The sequence below is a fragment of the Rhineura floridana genome, chromosome 2 (assembly GCF_030035675.1).
Source record: "Rhineura floridana isolate rRhiFlo1 chromosome 2, rRhiFlo1.hap2, whole genome shotgun sequence".
NCBI classification, from domain to species: domain Eukaryota; kingdom Metazoa; phylum Chordata; class Lepidosauria; order Squamata; family Rhineuridae; genus Rhineura; species Rhineura floridana.
In genome coordinates, this window is record NC_084481.1 from 126,073,225 (window position 1) to 126,088,279 (window position 15,055).

The window sequence follows — 15,055 nt, forward strand, 5'->3', positions numbered from 1 at the left end:
TATGTGATAGCTTGTCACATTATTCAGGCAGTACAACACCTAGGATGGGATGAGATACACAGCTTCTACTTTCTTCATTACAATAGAACTGGGGTACAGACAGAATAGTCAGCATGGCTGCTTTCTCAGTTTTCACTAAAGTATGAGTTGATATTTGCTTAATCTGGATACCTTAAATATATGGAATAGTTCTAAAAATAACACAAGCACAGATGCTGGTGGATATTGCAGCATATTAACTGATGTGAAAGCATAATATCAGTCTATACTAGAGGAGTGGAAGGTTGCCATTTTTATTTTCAAAAGGATATCTGAATATTCTAGGCCAATATTCAGACTAACCTCTATTCCAGAAAGTAGAAAAAAGCATTGGTAGAATGGGTTAACATGTTTAAGAATATTTTATGTAGCATTTATATGCTATCCAATAAGAGTGTTTTTCTGGGTGGCTTACCGATAGTAGTGCACGGAGTACAGCTTGCAGGGTGTTGGAATTTGCAGAGAAAGAGATTGGTGGATCCAAGCAGATGCAGAAGAGTATCTGAAACAAGCAAAAGAGGACATGGGTTAACTGGTGCAATTAACCAGTGTAAATAAAAGGCTTCCCTGACACACAGATTCACAGTTCTTCTGTTTGACTAACCAACTGCTACTTATTACTTAAAAAAAAAAAATCTGTAAGTGACCTAGGAGTAGATTCAAACTGGCTTGTATCCCAAGGGGTCTTCTACTGCACACTGAGCTCCATGTCATATACAGCTTGAGATCCCAGTTCTCTGACATGTCAACTTTCTGTACTGTATCATGTTGCTGCAATTAAAATCTGTTCAGTCTTTATGAACTCCAAGATTTGTCTACATGAATAGTAACAGCAGTTCAATTTTAAGGTGTTAAATAAAAAATATATATAGTATACCCTTTTTAACTCATTTTTTCATTGTAGATATGATTTTAACTCCCCTTTATCTCTGTCAGTGGAAATATGGGGCATGATAATTTTGGATAGTTACAACTGTAAAGGAACCATTTAACATGGGGCATTGAGGCTTTTTGTTCTAAGAAATGAATCTATTTTGTGGTTCTGAATCATTTTAGTTACAAGACAGAAATGCCAAGGCCTAAACTTGTCAAAGTTGTGTACCTTGATTTTTACAGTCCCTTCACCTAATCAGAGGTGTGTAGGAGTGGTTGTGGCTTAATTGGCAATGATGGAAAAACACTACGCACATGGTCAAGCAAGATTTTGTGACCTGAATTGAGATAAACAGTGGTACCTTGACTTCAGAAGATGGTGGGTTATTCATGACTGTTGCTTGCTTACCTTTGGCCAACTATTGCTGTCTCTGAATTAGCCAGCAGCAACTACTAATCTAAAATGGGTGACAACTGTATTACTAAAAAATATTTCTGCTGCACATCCACTAACTATTAATATCTAGACATACGTAACAACCATAATCTCTACTTTTGCAGCATGTATTGAGGACTATTACATTTGGTGGCCCTCCTTTCTCATGTGAGGTATTGGGATGATGCAAAATCAGTGCTGAAGCAACTTTTCTGCCTATCAGCTTCACAGTGGGTGTGGTGATACCAAGCCCCAAGAGTAATTCAACACTGGGGATATGCTATTGTCCCCTTCATCAAAAAATGAAAACTGGCAAATCGCTGGGTCCAGATGGCATCCACCCCAGAGTTCTCAAAGAACTCATGTGTGAAACTGCTGATCTTCTAACAAAAATATGCAATGGGTCTGTCAGAACAGCCTCCATACTTGTAGATTGGAAACTAGCCAATGAAATGTCAATTTTTAAAAAGAGATCCAGGAGGGATCCTGGAAATTACAGGGCAGTTAGCTTAACATCTGTCCCAGGAAAACTGTTGGAAAGTATTAAAGATAAAATAAGCATATAGAAGAGCAAATCTTGCTGAACCAGAACCAGCATGGATTCTGCAAGGGTACGTCTTGTCGCACTAACCTATGAGAGTTCTTTGAGAGTCAACACGCATATAGAGAGAGATGATGCGGTTGACATAATGTACTTGGACTTTCAAAAAGCTTTCAACAAGGTACCTCAACAAAGACTCCTGAGTAAGCTTATTAGTCATGGAATAAGAGGACAGGTCGTTTTGTGGATCAGGAACTGGCTAGGATGCAGAGAGCAGGAAAAAACTGACAGTTCTCCCAATGGAGGGATGTAAAATGTAGTCCCCCAAGGATCGGTATTGGGACCTGTGCTTTTTAACTTTTTTCCAACACCATAAACGGCTTAGAGGCTTTTCAACAGGGGAACACACTGACTGACCGAGATGAAATAAAAGGAAGATGGAAGCAATACACTAAGGAACTCTATAAAAGAGATGCCAGGATGACAGATTCATTCATGAGGAACTGTATGATGAAGAACCAAAAATTTTAGAATGCTAGGTGAAAGCTGCTCTTAAAATACTTGGAAGAAACATATCACCAGGAACAGATGGCATACCAATAGAGTTGCTACAAGCTACTGAGACTGAATCTGTCCAAATTTTGACAAAAATTTGTGAAGGAATATGGAAAACTAAACAATGGCCTACACACTGGAAGCATTCCATATACATCCCAATTCCAAAGAAAGGGGATCCCAGGGAATGCAGTAATTATTGAACTACAGTAGGGCCCCGCTTCCCGGCACTTTGCTTCCCGGCGTTCCGCTAATGTGGCAGCTTTTATTCCCCATTTTAAAGCCGCTTTTGCGGTATTTTTGCATGACGCACCCCATTCTACTCAATGGGGTTCTGCTTTACGGCGGGGGTCCAGAACGGAACCTGCCGTATAAGCGGGGCCCGCATGTATTGCCTTAATATCCCATGCAAGTAAAGTAATGCTCAAGATTCTACAACAAAGGTTCTTACCATATATAGAGCGAGAAATGCCAGATGCTCAAGCTGAATTTAGAAAGGGAGGAGGCACCAGAGATCATATCGCAAACATACGTTGGATAATGGAACGGAGCAAGGAATTTCAGAAGAAAATCACCCTGTGCTTTATAGATACAGCAAAGCCTTTGACTGTGTAGATCATGAAAAACTATGGAATGCTTTAAAAGAAATGGGGGTGCCACAGCATCTGATGGTCCTGATGCGCGACCTATACTCTGGACAGGAGGCTACTATAAGGACAGAATATGGAGAAACCGATTGGTTCCCAATCAGGAAGGGTGTGAGGCAGGGATGCATTTTATCACCCTATTTATTTAATCCATACGCACAACATATACAGAAAGCGGGATTGGACCAAGATGAAAGAGGTGTGAAAATTGGAGGGAGAAATATCAATAATTTAAAATATGCAGATGATACCATACTACCAGCAGAAACCAGTAATGATTTGAAACGAATGCTGATGAAAGTTAAAGGGGAAAGCGCAAAAGCAGGACTGCAGCCGAATGTCAAAAAGACTAAAGTAATAACAACAGAAGATTTATGTAACTTTAAAGTTGACAGTGAGGACATTGAACTTGTCCAGGATTATCAATACCTTGGCACAGTCGTTAACCAAAATGGAGACAATAGTCAAGAAATCAGAAGAAGGCTGGGATTGGGGAGGGCAGCTATGAGAGAACTAGAAAAGGTCCTCAAATGTGAAGATGCATCACTGAACACTAAAGTCAGGATCATTCAGACCATGGTTTTCCCGATCTCTGTATGGATGTGAAAGTTGGACAGTGAAAAAAGCGGATAAGAGAAAAATCAACTCATTTGAAATGTGTTTGCGGATACCATGGACTGCGAATTAAACCAGAAATGTCATTAGAAGCTAAAACGATGAAACTGAGGTTAGCATACTTTGGACACATCATGAGAAGACCTGATCCACTAGAAAAGACAATAATGCTGGGAAAAACAGAAGGGAGTAGAAAAAGAAAGAGGAAGGCCAAACAAGAGATGGATTGATTCCATAAAGGAAGCTACAGACCTGAACTTACAAGATCTGAACAGGGTGGTTCATGACAGATGCTCTTGGAGGTCGCTGATTCATAGGGTCGCCGTAAGTCGGAATCAACTTGAAGGCACATAACAACAACAAAATGGCTTAGAGTCTTTTTTTGAAGTATGAAGCGGTATACAAATTAATTAAATAAATAATAATCACAGCTCTCTCAGCTTTAGCCAATCTGACACCATCCCTGCAATTCCATGCTACCTGTCTACTCTTTGTGATCTGCCCTTCCTTCCACTTCCTGTATGTGCCCTTTTTTGTTTTCAGGTCATCTCTAAGCTATTTCTGAAGCCACATTGGCTTCTTCTGCCTTCCACCTTTTTACCTTGTTGGAATTGTTTGCTATTGTGCCTTAAAATTTCATTTTTTAGAAACTCCCACCCATCTTGGACTCCTTTTCTCATTAGGGCTACTTGCCATTGAACCTTACTTATCATTGTTCTGAATGTATTAAAATTGGTTTTTCTGAAATCCAGGGTACGCATATGGCTACTCTCAGTTTTTGTTTCCCTTAAAATCAAGAACTCAAGTATAACATTGTCACTTTTCCCCAGAGTTCCCTTAACTACCACTTCATCCACTAAGTCATCTCTATTGGTTAGAATCAAGTCAAGGATAGCTGATCCTCAGTCTAGTTCCTTCCACTTTCTGTAGGAGAAAGTTATCTGCAGTACAAATCAGGAATTTCTTGGAGGAGTTGTGTTTAGCAGAATTTGTCTCCCAACAAATATTGGGGTCATTGAAGTCCCCCATTACTACTACATCCTGCCTCCTCAAAACTTTGGCAGTTTGCTTTTCGAAAGTTTCATCCTCATCTTCTACTTGATTGGATGGTTGGTAATAGACTCCAGCCACCACATTCCTTTTATTCCTTGCCCATTTATTTTAATCCAGATACTCTTGGTGGGGCTACCAAGCTCACCCTCCTGTATTTCTGTGCAGGGACATATATTTTTAACATCTGGGGCAACTCTGCCTCCCTTTCTATTCCTTCTGTTTTTTATGAACAAATTATATCCTTCAATTGCTGTATTCTACTTATGGGAATCATCCCACCAAGTTTCAGTTATATCTATGAAATAGTATTTTCCCTCCTGTATTAAGAGTTGGAAGTTCATCCTGTTTGTTTTCCATACTCTGGGCATTAGTATACAAACATTGAAGAGCATGTGATTTACAGTCTGGCTTCCTTCCTACATGTTTATGAAGACTATTATTGGGGCCCATGTGAGCAGTTCTCTTAGTTCCTGTTACTGTATATAAGCCTTTTTCAATTGTTACCTTCAAGTTTATGTCTCCTCTAGAATTCAGTTTAAAGCCCTCCTGATTAAATTTTCATGCTGTGGCCAAACACATTCTTTCTGGTCCTTTTGAGGTGCATCCCATTACTTGCCAGCAGACCATCTTCCAGGAAGTGTAGCCCATGGTCCCAAAATCCAAATCTCGCATCAGCCCATCATTAACCTGGAGTATTTTTCTTTCCCTTTCTAAATCCTCTTCTAAATACTGAAAGGATCGATGAGAAAACTATCTGGACCCCAAAGTCCTTGAGTTTCCTTCCCAGAGCTTCAAAGTCTGACGTGATTACTTCCTATGTCCGTTTGGCAGTATCATTTGTTCCCACATGGATAAGAAAGGGATATGTATCAGTGAGCTTTATGAGTGGTGGCAACTCACATCTCTAATCTGTCCTCCAGGGAGACGACATCCCTGGCATCTATCCATACCTTTCATTAGGAAAGGAATTGAAAATAAAACTATTGATAGCATAATGCTGTTATGTAAATCTATGGAAGTTTATAAAATTATGGAGAAAGTGGATAGAGAAAAGTTTTTCTCTCATAACACTAGAACTCATGGACATCCAATAAAGCTGAATACCAGAAGATTCAGGACAGATAAAAGAAAACTTCTTTATGCAGCACAGAGTTAAGCTTATGGCACTTGCTCCTAGAGGATGATGGTCACCAACTTTAATGGCTTTAAAAAAATCATTCCCTTGGACAAGATTGTGGTGGCCATTTGTACTAATCCCTGGACTGGCGAGTTGCCAGCTGCCCAAGTATGAGACCCTTTTGTGTCCCCAGGAGAACTTCAGGCCAAAGTATTAAGATGATGTCATGATAATTCTGCTGCCAGACATTTTGGAAAGTTCAAAACTTTTCAGCTTCATGGGAATTTTGGTGGCCCAGGGTGTAACATGATGTGGAGAAGCATGTACAAACTTGCGCTACATGTATAAGAGCCAAACATGCCCCTGGTATGCCGTAAGGGTCACTGGAGCCTCTGCCTATGCCTGCAGGTCCTTGTAAGGACATACTACCATCTTGGTTGTGGTAGACACATTCAGATAAATGGCTCGCTTCATATTTTACACTGGCCTCCCTACATCCAATAAAACAGCTCAGCTGTTTGCAAAGCATGAATTCTGATGGCACAGCCTCCCCAATAATCTGGTTTCCGACTGAGGTCCTCAATTTACCACCCATTTCTGGCATGCTTTGCTCCACTTGCTGGAAATTGAACTTCAGTTGTTTTCCACCCACCACCCTCAGACAGATAGGCAAATGGAGTGGACCAATGCCACCCTTGAGCATACCTCTGCTGTTACATCAACTACCAGCAAGACAACTGGGTGTCCTTGCTGCCTCTGGCAAAGTTTGCCTTTAGCAACTCATTACACTCCTCCACTCAACAGACTCCTTTCTTTGCCAGTTATGGCTATCACCCATGCTCCTTTCAGAATCACCACACTGCCTGTCCCTGCGGCTACTGAATACGTTCAGGAATTGCAACCTATGCAACAAGTGCTATATGAACATCCAGAAAGAGCCAAAGCCACCTGCAAGCAGAAAGCTTGTAGACATTGTCAGCCAGGTCTAGAAATCCAGGTGAGAGATCAGATGTGGCTCTCAATGCCCTACCTGCTGACCTCTACCCCATGTCATAAATTAGAAGCAACGTGTGTGGGGCATTTGAAGTAGAAGCACAGATAAACTCTGTGGCCTATCATCTGCGTCTGCCTTCATCCATGCAGATTCACCCAGTATTCCCCCATCCACTGCTGACTCTGGAGAGACCTCACCCATGTCGGGAGTCCAAAACGCCACTTGCACCAGTACTGATCACAGACAAGAAGGGGTATGAGGTTGATCTAATTCTCTATTCTCACCGCCACAGAGAGAAGCTACACTACCTGATCCACTGGAAAGGCAACAGACCAGAAGCAGCTTCAGATGTTCACACTCCAGACTTAATGCAGCATTTCCATTAACGCTACCCAGATAAGCATAAGCCTCAGGACTGGAAGGAGGACCTGCATGAAAGAAGGGATGATATCATGTGCCCCACAGAGGACTCCTGGTGGGGTAATCTGGAGGAGGAGGAGGAATGGGACATTATGGAGGGGGTTGTTACTGAAGAAGGCTTCAGCAGTTTTGACAGTGACAACTCTGCTCCTGTAGTTCCAGTTCCAGCTGAAGAAACACTGTCTGACAACGAGCCAGTCCCTGATCTGCCTCCCAGCCCGAGCCGCCACTTGCACCACCTCCTGAGAAGAACCGGAGGCTCAACCAGGGGCAATGTTAGAGGAGGATCTAGCTGAAGTGCTGCCACCATCACCAGGAACAAGCTGGTAGATGTGCAGGTGCCAGTAGATATTGCCATCTGTTTGTAGGAGTGCTCAATTGCTCATGCAGAAAAATGGCTCAGAGAAACCTTCCCCACACAAACAAAACCTGTCCCAAACCAATTTAAAAGTGTGTGTCCAACTGCTGTGACAATGTCTTAGCTTGAGTAAACATACATAACAGAAAAATACACTAGTGAGTGAGTCTGAATACCATGGGATGGCCAGGACATTGGGTATAGAGGCTGGTTACATATTTGTGTTAGAAGACCAGCAATTTCACATTTGAATTCTTTGAGAACTATGGGGTGGCTGCCATCTGGATCCAGTGATTTGTCCGTTTTTATTCTGTCTAATAGGCCTAGAACTTAATCTCTTGTCACCACTATTTGCCTCAGTTCCTCAGAACAAAAGTTAGTTCAGGCACAAAGATCTATCCAGTATCTTCCACTGTGAAGACAGATGCAAAGAATTCATTCAGATTTTCTGCTTGTTCATTGTGCTGGTGCTATTTAAGTGGAGGGTATGATACTAACATTTTAGCCTATGTTTGTACATAAAATATGATTCCAAAGCACCTTTTTGGGAGGCCCCCATACACAAGTTCTCTTACTTGCAGTAAAGAAAGAGGAATCAACCTTCCACTTGGATGTATCATTTTTGAATAATGGACTGGTCAGAAGTGTGAGATTTAACACATATCTTTGCTGTACAGTAAGTAAAGAAACCATTAACTTTATCATTATATTCAATCTCAGGTGTAAGGCAGTACATCCATACAATGTTTCTTCAAATTACCTACTATCTGAAATGCTCTGGGATACTACCTGGTAGGACAAGTCTGTGGTTTCCAAATACAACTGATCTTTGTGACAACACCTGCAGTTTTCCTCCATTTAATATTTCATTTGGAAAGAGTAGACTGCATGGTTATTTCCATTCTTTCTAACTCTCTTAAAGCCTTGCCCATCTATTTTTAATAGGAATGTGCTGCACTTGGTCTGTTTCTGAGCCCGCTGGTTATGTGCTTCTCTCACCCCACCCCACCCCATGCTGGCTTGTGCATTCCAAAACAGAGGCACAATCTGACCTTTTTTTGGGTGAGGGGAAAACACTGATAGAGTGGTAGCAAATATAGAATGATCAGTATTCTCTAGTATTTTAGTGTTTAAATGTATGTAATCCAGGACAGTTCTGTAAAAGCTTCCCTGCTAATGATCTGAATTTGGGTTAGATCTCCACAATGTGAAAGAATTATTGTATTGTACTTTATCTGCCTTCTAAAAGCTGACATTTCAATATTTATTTGTGAAAAATGTGAAAGTGATCTTAATTTAATCAGCATGTAAACTGATTTGATCTGCCTATGTATATAAACAAATTTTATAAAGATAAAAAATCTTTTACGAAGAAAATGTAATCGTTTTTTCCTATGGCAACTGGAAATACTAGTACCTGACATCATATACTGTTTTTTTCTCAAGCTAGTGCCAACTCTGTCAAATAACTATCTAATAATATTTAACCTTTTAACCTTTACCAAAGATCATGTGTGATTTAAAACCAAGCAATGCTGGAACAAGAGATTGCTGTGGAAATGGATGGCTCCTTGAGGTGGAAAGCAGACAAATCCTGTCATCTTCTACACTGCTGCTAAATGATAGGACAAGTTCTTAGAGGTGACACTAGCACTGATGCCTGCACTTCAGTACAGGAATCTGAACATGTGGAATTCTTAACACATCAGAATAGGTTCAGGGATAGAAAGTTGGCATCCAAGTGGAAGGAAGTTTGGCTGCTTTGTGACCGTTATCTCCAGTAAGGAAGAGTGTTGAGTCCACAGACCAGTCTTTCTCCAAACTTTAATGATCTGATGCTCAGTTCTTAAACAAGGATAGCCAAAAGGGGTTACTTTATGCATTTAAATACTCCTATAGCTGTCCAGTCACACATCCTCATTTACAGAAATTCTCTTGCATGCTCCGGATTTGCCTATTTTCAGCTTCATTACTAAATGTAATCCCAGAGCAGGTTACCTCAGAACTTCGGAACAGGAAACAAACAAAGCACAATGGACAGAAATATGTAGGGATTACTGGGGCTGATGGTTCATGCCTACACCCCATGAGGAAGCTGGTATCTACAATTTCTACTGCTCCAAAACATATTAGCTGTTAATAGAGGAAGCTTTTAAATATTTCATGCAAAAGGGGCCCAGAAACTCCACAATAAAGCAGAGCCTAGATACAGGAGGGCTCTAAAAGTAATATGAAAGATGACCTCTACTTGGAATTGATACTGTGAAAAGAGGGACAAGTCACCAATCACTGTTTGTGGGTTTGAATTCAGATGCTAAGCCTTTCAAAACCATTGGGAAAAATGATTTGTTAGGCAAATTATTGCCTTAGATTCTAATTACACTAACAGTCCTAAGGGGAGAGAGAAATCATCTTCTATACGAACAGCAAACTTATTTAATGTGGATACTTGTGTGGCCAAAATGACTCTATTTGTATGCATGAGGGAGTTATTAACAAGCTTGGGGGGAGAGAAGCAAAACACCCCAGTGAGAACTGAGCATGCTCAAGGCCCACAGGCTGAACAGAGTACAAAGTTTGTTGAAGTAGGTCCCACTTGTATATACAAATAGTGAACACAAGGACCTGCAAGTATGAAAGGCAAACTGGACCATATCCAAAAACAGGCAATAGCTTTGATGTAGTCTTGAAAAGGACATCAAGTTTGCAAACTAAAAGAAAAAGTAAAGGGGAGAATTCAAAAACAGTCCCATGAGCATTGAGCGGTCTTGGGGATCTTCAGAAGACCTGAAATGGTGGGAGTGAATTGTAAAAGAAAAACAGAAAATTGGGGAGGGTGGATTAGATTACTTTAAGCAAGCCTCTAGCAGCTTGCAGTATATCCCAGAGAAAGGCCTGGATAGGATCAGGAGGACTCCTGTTTGGGGGTATGGATGATATTTTGTTGTGTTCCTTCTGACAGCAAACCCTGGTGCCTTGAGTGTTTGTCAGTTTGGAAGCAAAATGGGTCTGTCTCAAAATAGTGGCTTCTACGTATGTGGGGACAGACTATGCCGAAATCCAAACATTGTGAAGTAGATGAAAATTACATAAAAATTAAATATTGTCTGACAGGAACCTGTGAACATAGAATGTCGATAGCTGAGTCAACAAGAGGGAGGAAAAATCCGAATGAACCAGAAGTTGGGCAGAAGACAGCCACTTGACACATTACTAAAAATAGGACAAACAAGCCACAGATCTGCATATGTTCATTTATATTTGTAGATGTAAATTTAAGAATAATTACAATATTTTTAAATACAATGGATTGCACCATAGCAGGGAAAGCCAGGTCACCTAGGTGTCTGCTCAGTCTACTGTCCAAGTGATAGGTAATTTCAAGGTCTCTGCTTTCCCTTCTAATGGATCTTTATCTTTAAACCAGACTTGGACTGGCTAACCCTTCAAACAGTGGATATCTTACACCAAAGGAATGTCCTCTGACAGCTCTTTAAATAGTGACTCTGTAAAGTAGGCCACTTTTTATTATTACATTTCTATCCCACCTTTCATGTAAGGAGCTCAACCTGGCATACATGGGTCCCCTCTCAATTTTATCATCACAACAACCCTGTGAGGTAGGCTAGACTGAGAGACAGCAACTGGCTCAAGGTTCTCATGGCTGAGATTTGAACCCTGATCTCCCAGGTCCCAGTCCAACATTCTAACCACTATGCCACCTTAAGGCTATAGTCATGAATGAAGAGATTTCTCTACAATCAAGGAACAGTGGGACGCTACCCTGGACGTCACACTACTTTCCCTGACCCTACCAGGTAGGGAACCCTCTGGAGGCCATATGCAGGTGGTCAGCCAAGCCACAGGCAAAAGTGGGCAGGGCAATGGATGTGACTCTTGTAGGCTCTATTCTAGCCATGCAAAAATCAGAGGTTTTTACACAACGTATACACAGACCTCCATTCAGGCACACAAGAGACAGCTCAAAGGCATATTCCAGCCAGGCAAAAGCACTCAAGGAAAGTCTGGAGCAGGGCCAATAAGAGAGAGCCTAGGGTGGTGTCATGGCTATGATGAATTCAGAGGGTCAAACAGCAAGGCCCAGAGGGCTGCATCTGGCCCCTGAGCCCTGATGTTCCCCAGGCATGGATGTCTGCATAGGTGAAACCTAAGCACATAGACCTCTATGCATGTAGGCTTCCTGGAAGCTGGAAGTACCCTGCATGATTAGGAGTCTGGCTCAGTGGGAAACCTGTGTGTGTAGGCTCCTCCTATGCAGACATCCACATCTAATGAGTGTCCCTTAATCATGCAAAGACCCTTTCAAATGAGCAATGTGTGACAGGGGTTTCTGAGTCCAATCAAAACCTCTGTCTGAGAGTGGTTTGACACACAAAAAATTGTGTCAGTTGAAATCCCCCCCCCGCAAAGGACAATGTTCTTTATCCTTTATCCTCTTCAGAGGATGGGTATAAACGGCAACATTTTTGTTGTACGTTCTACTTCCCAGTAGTGAACGTTGCTGGTTGAATGCCAACTAGATTCGGGCCAAACATGGTTCTCAATGCTTGGGATTTTAACACAAGGGTTTTCATTAGGAACGCAGCATGTTAGGAAGAGAGGGTAATCCAGCTGAGATGCTGAAGAAAGCTGTTTCCCCAACCAGTAATTAGCAGTAGAAAAAAACATCCAGTTGATGGATGCTTTTCTGCCTAACACATAGGGAATGAATGTTGTTGTTGTTGTTGTTTACATTTATTCATTGCATTCTACAAGTCTTAGAAATCCAAAAAATACAAAACACCTTGATAATCATTTAAAAAACCAAAACATGGGGAAAATACAATAGAATAAAATTTATTTAAGAAGAACTATAAAAAGAACAAATCCTACTCCACTGCATGCTGATAGTCTATATTTGAAGACTAATAAGGGCAGACCCACACCATGCATTTAAAGCACACCCAACACACTTTTAAGGTACAGTAGGGCCCCACTCATACAGTGGGTTACATTCCAGACTCCCGCTGAAAAGCGAAACCCGCCGAAAAGCAGAACTCCGTCAATGAAATGGCACCCGACGCCAGAAAAATGCTGTAAAAGCGGAACAAGCGCCATATGAGTGGGGCCTTACTCTCATTGAAATCTGCCGTATTAGCGGAATGCCAAAAAGCGGGGCCCTACTGTACATGACTTCCACCAAAGAATTTTGAGAACTGTTGTTTGCCTCTCACAGAGCCATAAATTCCCAACACCTTTAATAAACTACAATTCCTATTGTTCTTTTGGGGAAATCATGTTCTTTCAATGTGCATTGGATGTGCTTTAAATGTATGGTGTGGACTTGCCCTAAATGAGGAACACCACAAAATAGGCCAGAAATCATACCAGCCTGGTCAAACAGGATGTCTTAGCTTTCTGTTTAAAAACTGACAATGATGGTGCCAGGTGTGCTTCCCTGGCTTGGGATCATGGCTGGTGAAGGAAGGTTAGACGTCTCTCCCCACACATTATGATATGGATAAAAATGGGGAGGGGAACAGGACCAGTTATTTATTTTTCAGTCCTAGGCATGGTTGATAACCACACAATAAAAGTAACATCTGCTTTGGCCCTGATAACCAAAATGGAGGTATCAGTAAGCTTGAATGAATCCCAAGGTATGCAGAAGTACAAAGCATTTTGACAACCAGTGGGGTATGTTAAGCACAACCAATTTAAGTCCTGTTGCTTTCAGTGGGACTTGGTCACAATTAACTTTGACTCATTAGTTTGGGGTCTCAGTCTTTTAGCTACTAGCTTGAGGAAGAGATGTAGTTTTGAACCTCCTCAGAAACAATACTCTATCTGTTTATGTTGTGGCAGCCTTTGGCTATGGCCATAATTGAAGAATAACTTTTTTTTTGACTTATTAGTCGCTTATCTGGCTGAACTGTCAGCCACTCTAAGCGACGTACAAAGCAGAACATGCAAACATCAAAACATTAAGAGACTAACAATAAAAACTAACAATAACGGAAAAGCTAAAAAAACAGGAACAGCAAACCAAAAACATTCATCTTCCTGGTAAAGGACAGTCCCCAAACAAATGTCACTAAGAGCAGGGGTGGGGGGCAAGGCAGGTGGAAATGCTTGCCCCTTGATGGTCCCAGCACAGTCTCATCCCTGCAGCAGCACGACTCAGCCTGCAGCTCCTCCTGATAAGGCCCAGGCAGAGGGGTGGGGCAAGGCAGGTGGAAATGCTTGCCCCTTGATGGTCCCAGCACAGTCTCATTCCTGCAGCAGCAGGACTCAGCCTGCAGCTCCTCCTGATAAGGCCCAGGCAGAGGGGTGGGGCAAGGCAGGTGGAAATGCTTGCCCCTTGATGGTCCCAGCGCAGTCTCATCCCTGCAGCAGCTTCCTTGTCCTTTCCTGAAACATAAACACAAGTACAGGTAGCCTAATAACCTTTCAAGTTATTTCATTGAGTTATGTCTTAGTGAGTTAAGCAATTTGGTAAAAAAGCCCTACTGCAATCATTCCCTTATATCTCCACTAGTAAATGGAGACCTTTTTCTTGTTGTTTTGTGTTTTTGTTTTAATGAAAAGTGAACATTCCAGCCTTCATACATCTAATGAACTATGGTCCACAACAGCTAATACCATAAAACCTCTGAGTCTTTAAAGTGCCAGAAGTCTCTATTGTTCTAACCCTGTGGTTAGAGCTCTGTTGATCATTTAACACCTGGCTTCCTTCTCTCCCTTGTTCTAAAAACACAATTTTAGTATATAATTAAATATCAGCAGTAGATTAGGGTGTAAATTCCACACAAGGAGAGAGACAGATTATGTTTTAAATATTTTTACTGGTTGGAATGGGGTACTGCTTTAGGTACAGATTGAAAACAGTAAAACTGCACTTATCAAATAATAACTTACCTATGGAATATTGGTCTGCTTAACACGGAGAAAAAAACTGCAGCTAAAAAGGGTGTGTGTTAATAGCTGATTGAGTTCTACATGTTGCTTAAAAGTTGCAATTTGGTAATCTTATTATTAGCCAATCTCAAAGCACCTTAAAGACCAACAGGTTTATTGCTTTGTCCACTGAAGCCTTCTAAACAACAAATATGTTGTTTAAATTGCAGCAAGACTTTTTTTTTTTTACTGTAAAGGAGTAATGCTCTGGGATTAATAAAATGGATTAAATTTGTACATGATCAAACAGGTAGCAAGATCAATCCACAGTTACGCACTTTGTTTCAATGGGATTTAAAAGTGACTAGTCAGATCACACCTGGGTTTTTTGTTAGGTTCTAAAATGCTAGAAGTATGCAGTTTTGTGTGTGTAAAAACATTCATGTAGATATTCATAGTAGTTTACCTGGTTTGGACTCTATAAATGCATCTGAAGATGTAGAAAATGTT

The 15,055-nt window shown here is 41.2% G+C and overlaps 1 protein-coding gene across 2 annotated transcripts in view; it reads left to right on the top strand.

Annotated features, from left to right (window-relative positions):
- Positions 1-13,981: 13,981 nt before the first annotated feature.
- OVCH2 (ovochymase 2) overlaps positions 13,982-15,055 on the top strand; it is a 108,604-nt gene continuing 107,530 nt past the window's right edge. For both annotated transcript variants that reach the window (XR_009760617.1, XR_009760619.1), the window contains exon 1: positions 13,982-14,082. The gene's annotated coding sequence lies outside the window, so the exon portion shown is untranslated. The remainder of the gene's footprint in view (positions 14,083-15,055) is intronic.